Here is a 13,025-nt window from a genome sequence, read left to right as displayed (position 1 = left end):
AAAGGTCGTGTGAGCATCCTGTGGCTGAATCGTGAGTGATATTTTCTCAGTGTCCCGTAGCATCATTGATACAGTTGATCTATCACCAACACCAGAACATAACCCACCTTCTAATAATAATAAATGCTAATAATTTATACGACTAAGGCAAATGGTGAACACGTGGACCGAGCCGGACGAAAAAGTGGTCGAGGCAAATACAATCTCATTCAAAAGCAGATATTACAAATTCAAAGTAAACTCTCTCCTCTACCGGAGAGAACAGGGCCAAATGACTTTCACTTTGGTTACCAGGTTCAGAACTCTCCCTCGCCACAGATTATCTTAAGCCATACCCTAATAGTCTGGCTTGTCATATTTCAGGAAAATCAGTTTGCAACCAGGTTACCAATTACTGCTGATTAACACGGCCAATTTATAATTAATGCGCAAATGTATCTCCCTCTCCCTTACGTTGTTTCCAGGGGTTCGAACCTGGACCGATTTCGCTAGTGAGGCGTCTGGGGAAAAGTGCAATCCGATATGCTACGGAGTTGCACCAGATACTTGATTGTCAAGGCCAGCAAGAACTAATACACAAGTGTGCAATCGAGCCCCCCCCCCTCCTCCCCTCGCCTCCGTCCAACACACGCACATTTTACTGGACGCAACATATTGCTCCATGGTATACTTACACCTGGTAGGGTTTTTATTCTCTCAAGACATACCCAGACTCCTTCACCTTCGGTCTTTCACTCACCTCACTCGCCAGTTCACCTTCTTTCTTCTACGTTTATCATTGTACGCTTATTGTACTCTCGAGAGAACATGAACCATAGTGTGTTATGAGGGAGACGAAGGAGCACACCTTCTCATGGTGAGGGAGTGACTGAGGGACTCGTGGGAGGTGACGGTGTTAACGGTAGATACTCATATATATATATATATATATATATATATATATATATATATATATATATATATATATATATATATATATATATATATATATATATATATAATGTTGTTAAATATGACCGAAAAGGTAAGATTAATAATTCTAACACGATTTTTCTCAATATTTCTTATGTTTCTTTTCACTGTCGATTGTAATTGAAAAATCAATTCTCCAAAATTCATTTTTATTTCTAGCCTGACGCGACGCGTTCAAGCGTTGCGTCAGGCAGGCCTCTTAGTGTTTCTATCACTGACTGCAGAGGAAGTGGTGTTATGGGTCAATAGGCCTTCTGCAGTTACTTTCATTTTTATGTTTTTATACCCATTGGTTCGTGTTCTGTCTTGTGTAAATGTCAATCACCTCACCCAAAACTTTTATATCCTCACCCAAATACGAGTATAAGTATGGATGTATTTACAGGTTATAGTTGTGTGTGTAAACTAAAGTCTTTGAAAATGTAATAAGTTATTACGAAACGCGTTCAAGTGTCACGTCAGACTACAAATAAAAATGAATTTTTGGAGAACTGATTTTTCAATTACCATTGACAGTGAAAAGAAACATAAGAAATATTGAGAAAATTAGTGTTAGAATTATTAATCTTACCACTTCGGTCATATTTAACAACATATGATGTTTACAAGAGAGACTGCTACCAATATATATATATATATATATATATATATATATATATATATATATATATATATATATATATATGACTATATCTGTAAACTTCACACCCCAGAAGTGACTCAAATCCAGGACAGCCAGGAGCATAATGCAACTGGTGTACGGGGTGCTTTAACCACTGGACCATCTCTGACTGTACAAAAGACGATGTTAGCCGAGGCTATTTCACTGTCCCGACGGCACTTGGTGGTAATCTTGGCCAGAGTTATTTCATCAAATCACTTCACTTTGTGGGGCCACGTGAGCAACACAAATGTAAACAAGCTTGAACGGTCCATTCAAGCTTGTTGGGGTGAAGGAAGTATTATAAGGTTGGGGTGAAGGAAGTATTATAAGGTTGGAGTGAAGGAAGTATTATAAGGTTGGAGTGAAGGAAGTATTATAAGGTTGGAGTGAAGGAAGTATTATAAGGTTGGGGTGAAGGAAGTATTATAAGGTTGGGGTGAAGGAAGTATTATAAGGTTGGGGTGAAGGAAGTATTATAAGGTTGGGGTGAAGGAAGTATTATAAGGTTGGGGTGAAGGAAGTATTATAAGGTTGGGGTGAAGGAAGTATTATAAGGTTGGGGTGAAGGAAGTATTATAAGGTTGGGGTGAAGGAAGTATTATAAGGTTGGAGTGAAGGAAGTATTATAAGGTTGGAGTGAAGGAAGTATTATAAGGTTGGAGTGAAGGAAGTATTATAAGGTTGGAGTGAAGGAAGTATTATAAGGTTGGAGTGAAGGAAGTATTATAAGGTTGGAGTGAAGGAAGTATTATAAGGTTGGAGTGAAGGAAGTATTATAAGGTTGGAGTGAAGGAAGTATTATAAGGTTGGAGTGAAGGAAGTATTATAAGGTTGGAGTGAAGGAAGTATTATAAGGTTGAGGTGAAGGTAGCACCACTACCATAACCTTGCAGCGCGCGCGCGCACACACGCGCGCACACACACACACACACACACACACACACACACACACACACACACACACACACACACACAGACACAGACACACACACACACACACGGATCAACGCTAACCTTGTAATACATTTAAGGGCAATTTTAGCTAAATGGAGGCCACGTTCAGGCAGTAAACACCTCCCACATATCTGTATTTGTTGTCAGATGTACATGTTTACATACAAACTTGCCCTATAGGTAAATTAAGTAAAGGCTGCACCTGCATGCATTAACTAGGTCATGTGATGCTAACAGCATCCGAGAGAGAGAAGTGTTGTTGCATAGACCTGTGACTATATTAGCATGGGAACATTGCGTATGAACATATGCAAGGTGTGTGAGAAGGGCGGGAGGGATGCTGTTGCCATAAAAGGGAGATGATCTTGGGACTCCGCCCTCTTAGTGTTTCTATCACACCCCCCCCAACCCTACCTCGCCTGGGATAGCCAGGTCCTACCCTGCCTCAGAATACCCCACCCAGTGCCTTCTACCTCCACACCCAATATGGCCTTACAGATTGCATTCCACTACTCCTCTTCATCCTATTTGACTCTGGCATAGCCGTGCCAACAGCAAGGCCACAGTAGGAGGCGAGGCTTGGGCTAAACGTCAGGTGGAGAGCTGGGTAGCTGCTGGTCCTGCTGGATACCCATGACGTAAGCAATGGCTAGACGAACCTACAAACTTTCTAACACCAAGAGCCGCACGCATGCGCGCGCGCGCGCACACACACACACACACACAATGTATATAAAATTGTCAGACCCATTCTGGATGAGGCATCAGTGTAGACCCCTTATCTCGTTCAATACAAAACAGACCTCGAGAAAGTTCAGAAATAGGCATATGCAAATAACCCCAGACTAGTATTACAGCCAAGATATAAGAGTCACTTCACGTCAATAGAAAAATAGAAGAGTTAGAGGTGGTGTGAATACCAAAGTTTTTTTTAGAAGGGTACTCAGTTGTTGCTGACTTGTTGAGAGCTAAGAGCTTCCTTGCTATAGAGCGTGTCTTGCTTTCCGACCGTCCCTCGCGGTCACTTGTCCCTCAATAGAATTCTTGGTGACTCGGATACTTTTGATATCGTTCGCCTTGTGTGTTTTTGATCTGGTATTGGCATCCTTGGTGATATTTAGCGCCCTCTGATTATTCCGCACATTTGGTGGTGCTACATAGCCTTCCCGGTTTGGTGCCTTCTTTTGATAATTACTTCCTTCCTATAGCTTGTCTTGTCTAACCCTACTAATTCTCCCTGGTACGCGACGTACCTGCTTGATGGGGTTCTGGGAGTTGTTCTACTCCCCCAAGCCTGGCAGGAGGCCAGGCTTGACTTGTGAGTTTGGTCCACCAGGCTGTTGCTTACAGCGGTCAACAGGCCCACATACACAACACAGCCCGGTTGGACCGGAACTTCTTTTAGAAGTCTCCAGTCTCCGTGGTGTAGTGGCAAGACACTCGCCTGGCGTTCCGCGAGCGCTATGTCATGGGTTCGTATCCTGGCCGGGGAGGATTTACTGGGTGCAAATCCTTAACTGTAGCCTCTGTTTAACGCAACAGTAAAATGTGTACTTGGATGAAAAAAAAACGATTCTTCGCGGCGGGGATCGTATTCCAGGGACCTGCCCGAAACGCTACGCATACTAGTGGCTGTACAAGAATGTAACAACTCTTGTATATATCTCAAAAAAAAAAACTGTCTAGTTTTCTCTTGAAGATGTTCACGGTTGTTCAGGCAATATTTCTTATAGTCGCTGGTAGAACATTGAACCGCGGACCTCTGATGTTTATACAGTGTTCTCTGATTGTGCCTATGGCACCTCTGCTCTTCACTGGTTCTATTCTGCATTTTCTTCAGGTTTGTCTGAACAATAGAGTGGGGCAAAAAAAAAAAAAAAAAAAAAAAAAAAAAAAAAAAAAAAAAAAAAAAAAAAGGCTGCAGTTATCGTCTACAAGTTCAGACTTGCAATATCTTGTGGGGAGGATTCGCCAGTAACTGTGTCTATTACTTTTGGTTTGACGTGTGTGAATATCCCTGCGGTTTCCACAACGCTTACTCCTGATTGTTGATGTCTGCAGTGTGCCCAGGACACGGATGAATGGCTTCTGTAGCATCACCGTGGTCTCTAACATCTGTGTGATCATCCCAATAATTAACAGCTCCGGTTATCTCATCACTGTGCGCATTTGCATATAAACAATTATAACTGATGAGGCCTCATGAAATTAGGGATGGGAGCCTTTGGCCAGATCAGCATGTGGACGCACGCTGCCCTATCATATATAATTAAAGACGATTATTTGGTGCTAACTGGATAGGCTGAGAGCCATTATAATTTGAATACTTTGAACTGCGTTATGTTATTTGGTCGCATCCTCAACTACCCTATTACAAACGAGCCGGTACTGAAGAAGTATGTTTAACTATTTGATTTAGGTACACGTTAAAAGGTATGAATGAAGTACAGTACACATGTGCCGACGCGTCACTCCGGCTATCCCAACCCGTCCTCTTACTAATTACGTCGCTTTTCGCTCGTATGCGCACTCAGGCTAAAAATGGCGATAATTTGAAATGAAATCGGCTCACAAAAGTGACGTACTGTCCTGTTTTCAGTCCTCTGGCTTACTCGGTTTGGTTAGGAGATGAAACTTTCAATTAACGATTTTCATGACGTTTTGAAACCTTAGGAAAACTTCCTGCCCTCCTAACCTCCCAGAGGACCCTTAACTTGCCGTTTCCGGAAAATACTAATTAATTTAACTATTTTTCATTTTCAAATTACGTCCATTTTTGGCCGTAGCGCATACGAGCGAAAAGTGACGTAATTTGTAAGAGGAGGTGTTGCCAATACTGTGCGTCATTAACTGCACGGTCTCTAGTTAGTACCACCTAAGGGGCTTCTCCTGAAAGAGTGCCGCTCTCTGCGTGACCTTGACCCACTGAACTACCATGAACGCACATTGCATGACCCTTTCTCACACTCTTTGCCTTCCCTTGTCTAGCGTTGTCAGTGCCCCCATATTTCAAGTCTTCGTTGCTCGCTGGGGTTTTGTTGCACATATTTTTTTATTTCTTAATGTGTAAAGACGCGCGTCTGTTTATGTATAAAAAATAAGCAACATTTTAATGGAAATGCTCTTAAAAATCCCAGTATTTTTTCATTATTTCCTCCTTTCTTAGAAAACCCCAGCGTGTACCAGTACTAGGATTTTCCTTGGCAGTTTTGTCCCACCAGGTGACCCTCTTGACGTCGCTGCCACGTTTGGTTGGCACTGGGGTCATCAGCCCCCATCACAAACAAGTACACACCCTCGGAGTATATATTTGCCCACTATGTTCTGCTAACTTCTTTCCCTACGTGTATTCTATGGTCTGATAACTTATTTCCTTCAAAACTTCCTTCAGCCTGAAGATCTTAATCGTAACCAGAGGACTTGTATGCTTGATGCAAGTCTTATCCTGGTTACCAGATAACTTCTTTGAACAGTAAATGTTAATTTTTAATTTATTCTGATAGCTTAGTATTTCTTTAATCGTCCAAACTCAACCTCTAACAACTTGCTATTTTATATGCGCTTAATTCCTACTCGGGAGCCGTTTCCCTATACCTGGCGTGTCATAATTGTATTAGTTATAACAAGAAGTTATGTAAGCACATATCGAGCGTGGGAAATCAATAAGACAGCCAACACGCCATCTTGACTCCGGGTAAATGGTATTACACAGCCAGCAGCAGCAGCAGCAGGCACCCTGGTGCTTGGGTACCCACATCACTCAGACTTGAGACCCACCAGATAACGCTGCTTCAAACAAGACTCTTCCTTGTGTGTTTCACTGGGGACCTCAAGGTAGGAAGAGAGGACCACGCCAGTATGACTATAGAGCACTAGGAAGGGAACGTGAGAGAGAAGGATCTGGGATAGGACAAGGGGGAAGAAATGGTGTCCAACAACTTGTACCATCGGGAATTGAACGCCGACCTGCAAGAAAAGAGGCCTCCGATGTACCGACCAGTCCAAGTGATTGGGTTTCATTGGGGGAAAGTATATCACGTCAGCAATGTCAGTCTGTTTGGGGAGCCACGGGCCATTCGTATCTTAAGAATAGGCTTTATGATTTAAGGGATAAAGGCAAAGGGTCATTTAGGCCCCAATCAAAATTCGTTTCTAAATTACAAATAAACCTTAATTCCTTAGTGTTTAGCACAGAATATGCTTTTGTGTACATAGACGGAGAATACACTTCAATGGTCACTTACTCCCTTAACGTGGTGGTGGTGGGGTCCCTTGTTTCAAACGTGGGTTGGACATGTCTATGCGTAGGATTGGGTGGTTTTAAATAGGAGTTGCCTCGTATGGGGCAACAGACCTTCTGCAGTTACCTTTATTCTTATGTTTTTATATAACCATCAGCCAATATGACACGGTATGACTGGACTAAGCTCCATAGACATGCGCCTACAGTGTGGAATGTGAATGTGCGTCAAATTCCGTGCACGCTGTTAAGTTATGCTGGCCAACCAGGGACACGGTTGTGAATTAGAAACGGGTCCATATTATTATAATAACCGGCCGCCATAACTGGATGATGACGTTGATCACACTAGAACATATTCACAAACTTTGACATACATCATATTAATAATTAAATACCAAGTGGGTTGAGGCTAATATATGTATTCTAAGTGAATATTATATATTTGAACACTGCTACTATATCACCAGTTAAAAAACTTGACATAATGTCTGGAATATTCACCTGCAGTTGTGACTAGACTTGCAGTGGTTGAGTTAGTTGGTGTGTTTACTGGGGTAGAACCTCGGCAGTTTCTTCAGTAACCCCTAACTCTGTTTATCCACTTAACTCGCCAGATGACACTCCTCCAACACTTCACTAACACAACTTGGCACACTCCCAACTCTTCATAACCAATATAACCTTAACAACAAAAAAGGAGTTATGAATTCTTCCGCATTAACTACAAATCTTAACTTTCGGCGGCACCTTGTGCCTAGAGCTGAGTGACGGTGACTTGTTCCCCGTCACCATTCAGTTCACAAGAGGCTGTGCGAGCCTAACACTGTGTTTTCTACACACGAGTTGAAGCGAGGTGTGGTGGGAGGCAGAGTAAATGGTAGGAGGAGTGTGTTTGGGCGGGCGGAGAGGCAGTCAGTGGTTGAAGGGCGGGAGGCAACTGTGACTGAGGTTAGCTGGCCGGTGCCGTCCCCCACACCCGTGTAAACACACCCGCACTGGCCACTACTCCACACTCTCGACTGGAGCATCATCTCTATCACCGTCACTCACAAAACACATAGCCATCACACACCTGCCGGTAGGAGGACGAGAGCTACTACGAGACGAGACTACTGGAGACTAACACAAAGGGCTCCCCACTGTCACAGTCCGCCCTCGCGTGTCGGCGGCTAGCGCGCGAGTGGTCTGCGCTCGTATTGACGACCCACGCCGTCGCTTGGGTGCCACCAAATCTTTTTATTAATCAATATAATTAAGATTTGCATCACCATGATCGTAATTTATCAAACTACAATTATTCTACATTGCTCTACAATTTAGATACATTACAAAAACAGCGTTAAGTAAAGAATGTATTATTAATTGCGTCAATCAAAACCTCCCTAGGTATTTGTTGCAACCCATCCGCTAGGTGGATCACTTCAAACCTATCTTTTGTTTGGATGCTGTGTTCCTAAAATCCATTTCATCATTCAGCGGTCTAGCTTTGATAAAATCGACCACTTTCTCTCATGAGCTGTCATATGTCTACTTCCTGTTTTGGTCTCTCTAAAAGCCCCTATCCTCTCCCAAACACACACACAAACACACACACACACACACACCATATACAATAACCCGCGAGTCTTCTTTACACTGCCATCTGTCCAAACTGGCGACATCTGATAACATTATGCAACGCACATGAACAATACCTATGGAAACAAACTGTCATGCGGTGACAATGATATCATAAAAGCACTTCAGGTACCTGGATTATATCTGGGAGGGGTTCCAGGTACTAAGCTACTCTATCCTATTGAGATGTATTTCTTTCTTGTCTCAATAAACATACCTGAACTTGGGGTTCCAGGAGTTTTTCCACTCTCCAAGCCCGGCCTGGAACCAGGCTCGGCTTGTGAGAGCTTGGTCCAACAAACTTGCTTAGAGCGGCCGGCCGGACTACAAATCCCAGCCCGTCCTCCAAAAATGGGGAGGTAAATATAACAGCCCCATAAGTGCAATTATGTACTATGCAAGAAAGTCAGGAAATGGAGACATAGGCAGAGAAACGGGTAAGGTGCTCCAATGTACAAGTATCTAAGCAATAGGAAGCAAAGAGTTACTGTGAAGGGGGTTGAGACCTCAGAATAGGGTGAAAGTCACCAGCTGAACCCCACAGGGGTCTGTATTCGGACCTATCCTGTTTCTGATATACGCAAATGATCTTCTGGAGGGTATATTCTCATTTTTCTCAATGCGTGCTAACGATGTTAAAATAATGAGAAGGATTAAGACAGAGGAAGACAGACTGAGGTTACAAGATGACATCGACAAACTGAAGGAATGGTCCAACAAATGGCTATTAGAGTTTAATTCAAGCAAATGTAAATTAATGAAGATAGGTGTACAGAACAGGACGCCATATACAATGTACCATTTGGGAGATGAAATCCTTCAAGAATCAGGGAGAAAGATCTGGGAGTTGATATCATGCTGGACCTGTCCTCTGAAGCCCAAATCAAGAGGATATCATTAGTGGCATATGCTAGGTTGGCCAACACAAGAACTGCATTTAGAAACTTGTTTAAGGAATAATTTAGTTCCTTGTATACCACCTATGTCAGACCAATCCTAGAGTATGCTGCTCCAGCATGGAGTCCATATCTAGTCAAGCACAAGATTAAATTGGAGAAGGTTCAAAGATATGCCACCTTACTAGTCCCCGTGCTGAGGGGAATGATATACGATGAAAGACTATGGGAACTAAACCTCACGTCACTGGAAGACAGAAGAGCTAGGGAAGACATGATCACCACATACAAGTTTCTCAGAGGAATTGATAGTGTAGATAAGGATATTATTTAACAAAGGTGCTACATGTACAAAGGGAAACAGGTGCAAACTGAGTACCCAAATGAGCCACAAAGATATTAGAGAAATTGTTTTCAGTGTCAGTAGTTAAATGGAATGCACTAGGCAGTGATGTGGCTACATTCATAATTTCAAATATAGATATGATAGAGCCCAATAGACTCAGGAATCTGTAAACCAGTTGAGAGGTTTACAGTTCGTTGTTGCCTTGAACCTCGTTCTGACAGTTCCTGCGACGGCGCTGAACCAATCGCATTGGCGTTTGCCTTTCCACTGGAGACTTTCGGCGACGTGGAGAAGGGGAACCTGCTGCATGGGTAACAGCTTCTCCGTATCAACCTACCCTGGCTTTGTGCCCGGGAGAGGCCACTCCAGACCGACAACCAAAGTGCAACTCCATAGTCTCCCGAGACGGATGGATGCCTACTACTGAGAGGCGGGACCAAAGAGTCGAATCTCAACCCCCGCAAGCACAATGAGGCGAGTGCAACCCCGTATCTCGCCCGGGAGTAACCTACCACCCTCAGGAAGCCTCCCACCACCATCTCCTGGCTTACCCAAAATCTATTCTCTATTAGGACCCACCTCGCCATTAACACATCTCACAGCCCATTATCTTCTTTAGATGGTACTTACAGTAACCCTGTGGACCATCGTACGTATTTTGATGTAAAGGACAATTACAAAGTAGAATTTGGTACTACTGAATTTGGACAAACGGGGAAAAAGGTTTTGTATTAATGTAACTAATAAAACTAATATAGCCATCCTAATACACACTATCTGAGGCCTAATACAGTACATATATGTGTGCTATTCCTGGCCTAGGAATATTTAAGTTTGGTTATTAGCATTATTTTTCTGGACTATAAAGTGAATAGTACCAAGTTCTATCTAATTGTCGGTTACATCAATATATGTACGATGGTCCACAGTTACACAATAGTACTATTTAAACAAGGAGGATGGGTTGTATTACAGCATCTAGACTTGTTGAGTCAAGAGCAAGTAACATGAGGGGATTGCACTTGCGCACCAGCAGCAGGAGGCACAAGACTAATAGGTTAAAGTGTCTAGGTGAGGGCTTAGTGCCAGCATACGTGGTGGTGCTGGTGCCAGCCGCCGCTAGCAAGCATGCGGGGCCCCATTCACAAGTCTAGTGGCAATGACCAGCAACACTACGGTCAATGTGACACACACACACACACACACACACCCGCTCTTCTTGGTTCTTCCCATTACTCCAACTACCATCATTACTATAACTATTATATTTACTACTGTTACTTCTATTAGTCACCTCGACATCTATCACAAAGAACAAGATAGGAAGGTGAACAGATTAGTCGGAGACAAAGTAGGACATTTAGCATAGCAGTCGCAAATAATTGGAATAGGGGTTGAAGATATTGTCTAAGTTATTCAATAAGTTTATACGAGAAAGAAATTAAAATTGTTAGACTGGAAATGAGGAGCTTGGGAGGTCGTCCTCGGCCCTACGAACACATCAAAGTACATACAGAACCTTTCCTTCTCTAACTACCAAGTTACAACTACGGGCTCACCATAGCCCGTGCTACTTGCAACTTTTTGTTCCCAGTAACTGAATCTAAAACCAAAACAATTCCCAACTACGTCACTCAAGCTTGGCATCCTCTCCGTTCGTTCTTGTGTCTTATCGCGCCTCTACCTCCATACACATTCCTTAAGATTCAAACGTTAACTTTTGTTATGTAATCGGATAAACGCTAACCCAAACTACAATTTAAACTTTGGCGATCAATATAGAGCTGAAATTGCACTGCGACACAAGAAGCGTCATCTATTATTTTCAGCTCGTGCAAAAATGGTACGCTTGTGGCCCGTAGTCAAACTCAGATGAAAGACTTATAGCTTCACCAATATACTAAAGATTCATTACGTACTAAGCTAATATCATTGTCACAGACATACAGACATTACTATAACAGGATCACACAGCTTCAAACTCTCTAAACGAAGACTCATACCCATACCCATGGGTTCGAAGCCCATACAGCATGTAATGTTTATTGCCACGGAAGTGTGGACGACAATATATACGTCAATGTCGGTATCCAATACACAAGAACACTAAAATGAATGCCTAGACACACATTTACACCTGCAAGACACATGTGTAGGTGCAACCTTCACACAAGGGGAGAGAGCTCTAGCCTCACGCACTTAGGTAAAAGAAAAGAGTGCCTGTAATACACGAGATAAAATTGATACTCGCTTCTGATTCACACTCAACGTTACTCCATTCACTGAGGCTGGGAAAAAGAACAATGAGGGGGTGAGGTTGGTGCGGTGCCCGCCACAGACCCCAGTCACCCAGCCAAACTGTATCAAGTACGTGACTCCAACTGACGCCCATAGTTCCACACTTACAGCTGAGACAGTGGCACTCGCCCAATTATCTCGGAACCACTTCAACTCCCTGACTGTATCCGCACCACCACCACCACCATACACCCCGCCAGGTCTGGCACCACCACCACCACCATACACCCCGCCAGGTCTGGCACCACCACCACCACCATACACCCCGCCAGGTCTGGCACCACCACCACCACCATACACCCCGCCAGGTCTGGCACCACCACCACCACCATACACCCCGCCAGGTCTGGCACCACCACCACCACCATACACCCCGCCAGGTCTGGCACCACCACCACCACCATACACCCCGCCAGGTCTGGCACCACCACCACCACCATACACCCCGCCAGGTCTGGCACCACCACCACCACCATACACCCCGCCAGGTCTGGCACCACCACCACCACCATACACCCCGCCAGGTCTGGCACCACCACCACCACCATACACCCCGCCAGGTCTGGCACCACCACCACCACCATACACCCCGCCAGGTCTGGCACCACCACCACCACCATACACCCCGCCAGGTCTGGCACCACCACCACCACCATACACCCCGCCAGGTCTGGCACCACCACCACCACCATACACCCCGCCAGGTCTGGCACCACCACCACCACCATATACCCCGCCAGGTCTGGCACCACCACCACCATACACCCCGCCAGGTCTGGCACCACCACCACCACCATACACCCCGCCAGGTCTGGCACCACCACCACCACCATATACCCCGCCAGGTCTGGCACCACCACCACCACCACCATATACCCCGCCAGGTCTGGCACCACCACCACCACCATACACCCCGCCAGGTCTGGCACCACCACCACCATACACCCCGCCAGGTCTGGCACCACCACCACCATACACCCCGCCAGGTCTGGCACCACCACCACCACCATACACCCCGCTAGGTCTGGCACCACC

The 13,025-nt window shown here is 44.5% G+C and overlaps 1 protein-coding gene across 7 annotated transcripts in view; it reads right to left on the bottom strand.

The window, feature by feature from the left end:
- The window catches only part of LOC123769147 (cyclin-dependent kinase 17), a 150,367-nt gene that overhangs the window by 103,190 nt on the left and 34,152 nt on the right, over positions 1-13,025 (bottom strand). The window contains exons 1-2 of one of the 7 annotated variants that reach the window (XM_045760110.2): positions 7,906-7,983; positions 7,335-7,514 (exon numbers count right to left, since the gene is read on the bottom strand). The exons of 5 other annotated variants lie outside the window; for them this stretch is intronic. The gene's annotated coding sequence lies outside the window, so the exon portion shown is untranslated. Of the gene's footprint in view, positions 1-7,334; positions 8,019-13,025 lie in introns of those variants that run through there. One more of the 7 variants, XM_045760115.2, reaches the window with a different exon arrangement.

The sequence above is a fragment of the Procambarus clarkii genome, chromosome 66 (assembly GCF_040958095.1).
Source record: "Procambarus clarkii isolate CNS0578487 chromosome 66, FALCON_Pclarkii_2.0, whole genome shotgun sequence".
Taxonomy (NCBI): Eukaryota; Metazoa; Arthropoda; class Malacostraca; order Decapoda; family Cambaridae; genus Procambarus; species Procambarus clarkii.
This window is presented reverse-complemented; position numbering and strand designations above follow the sequence as displayed.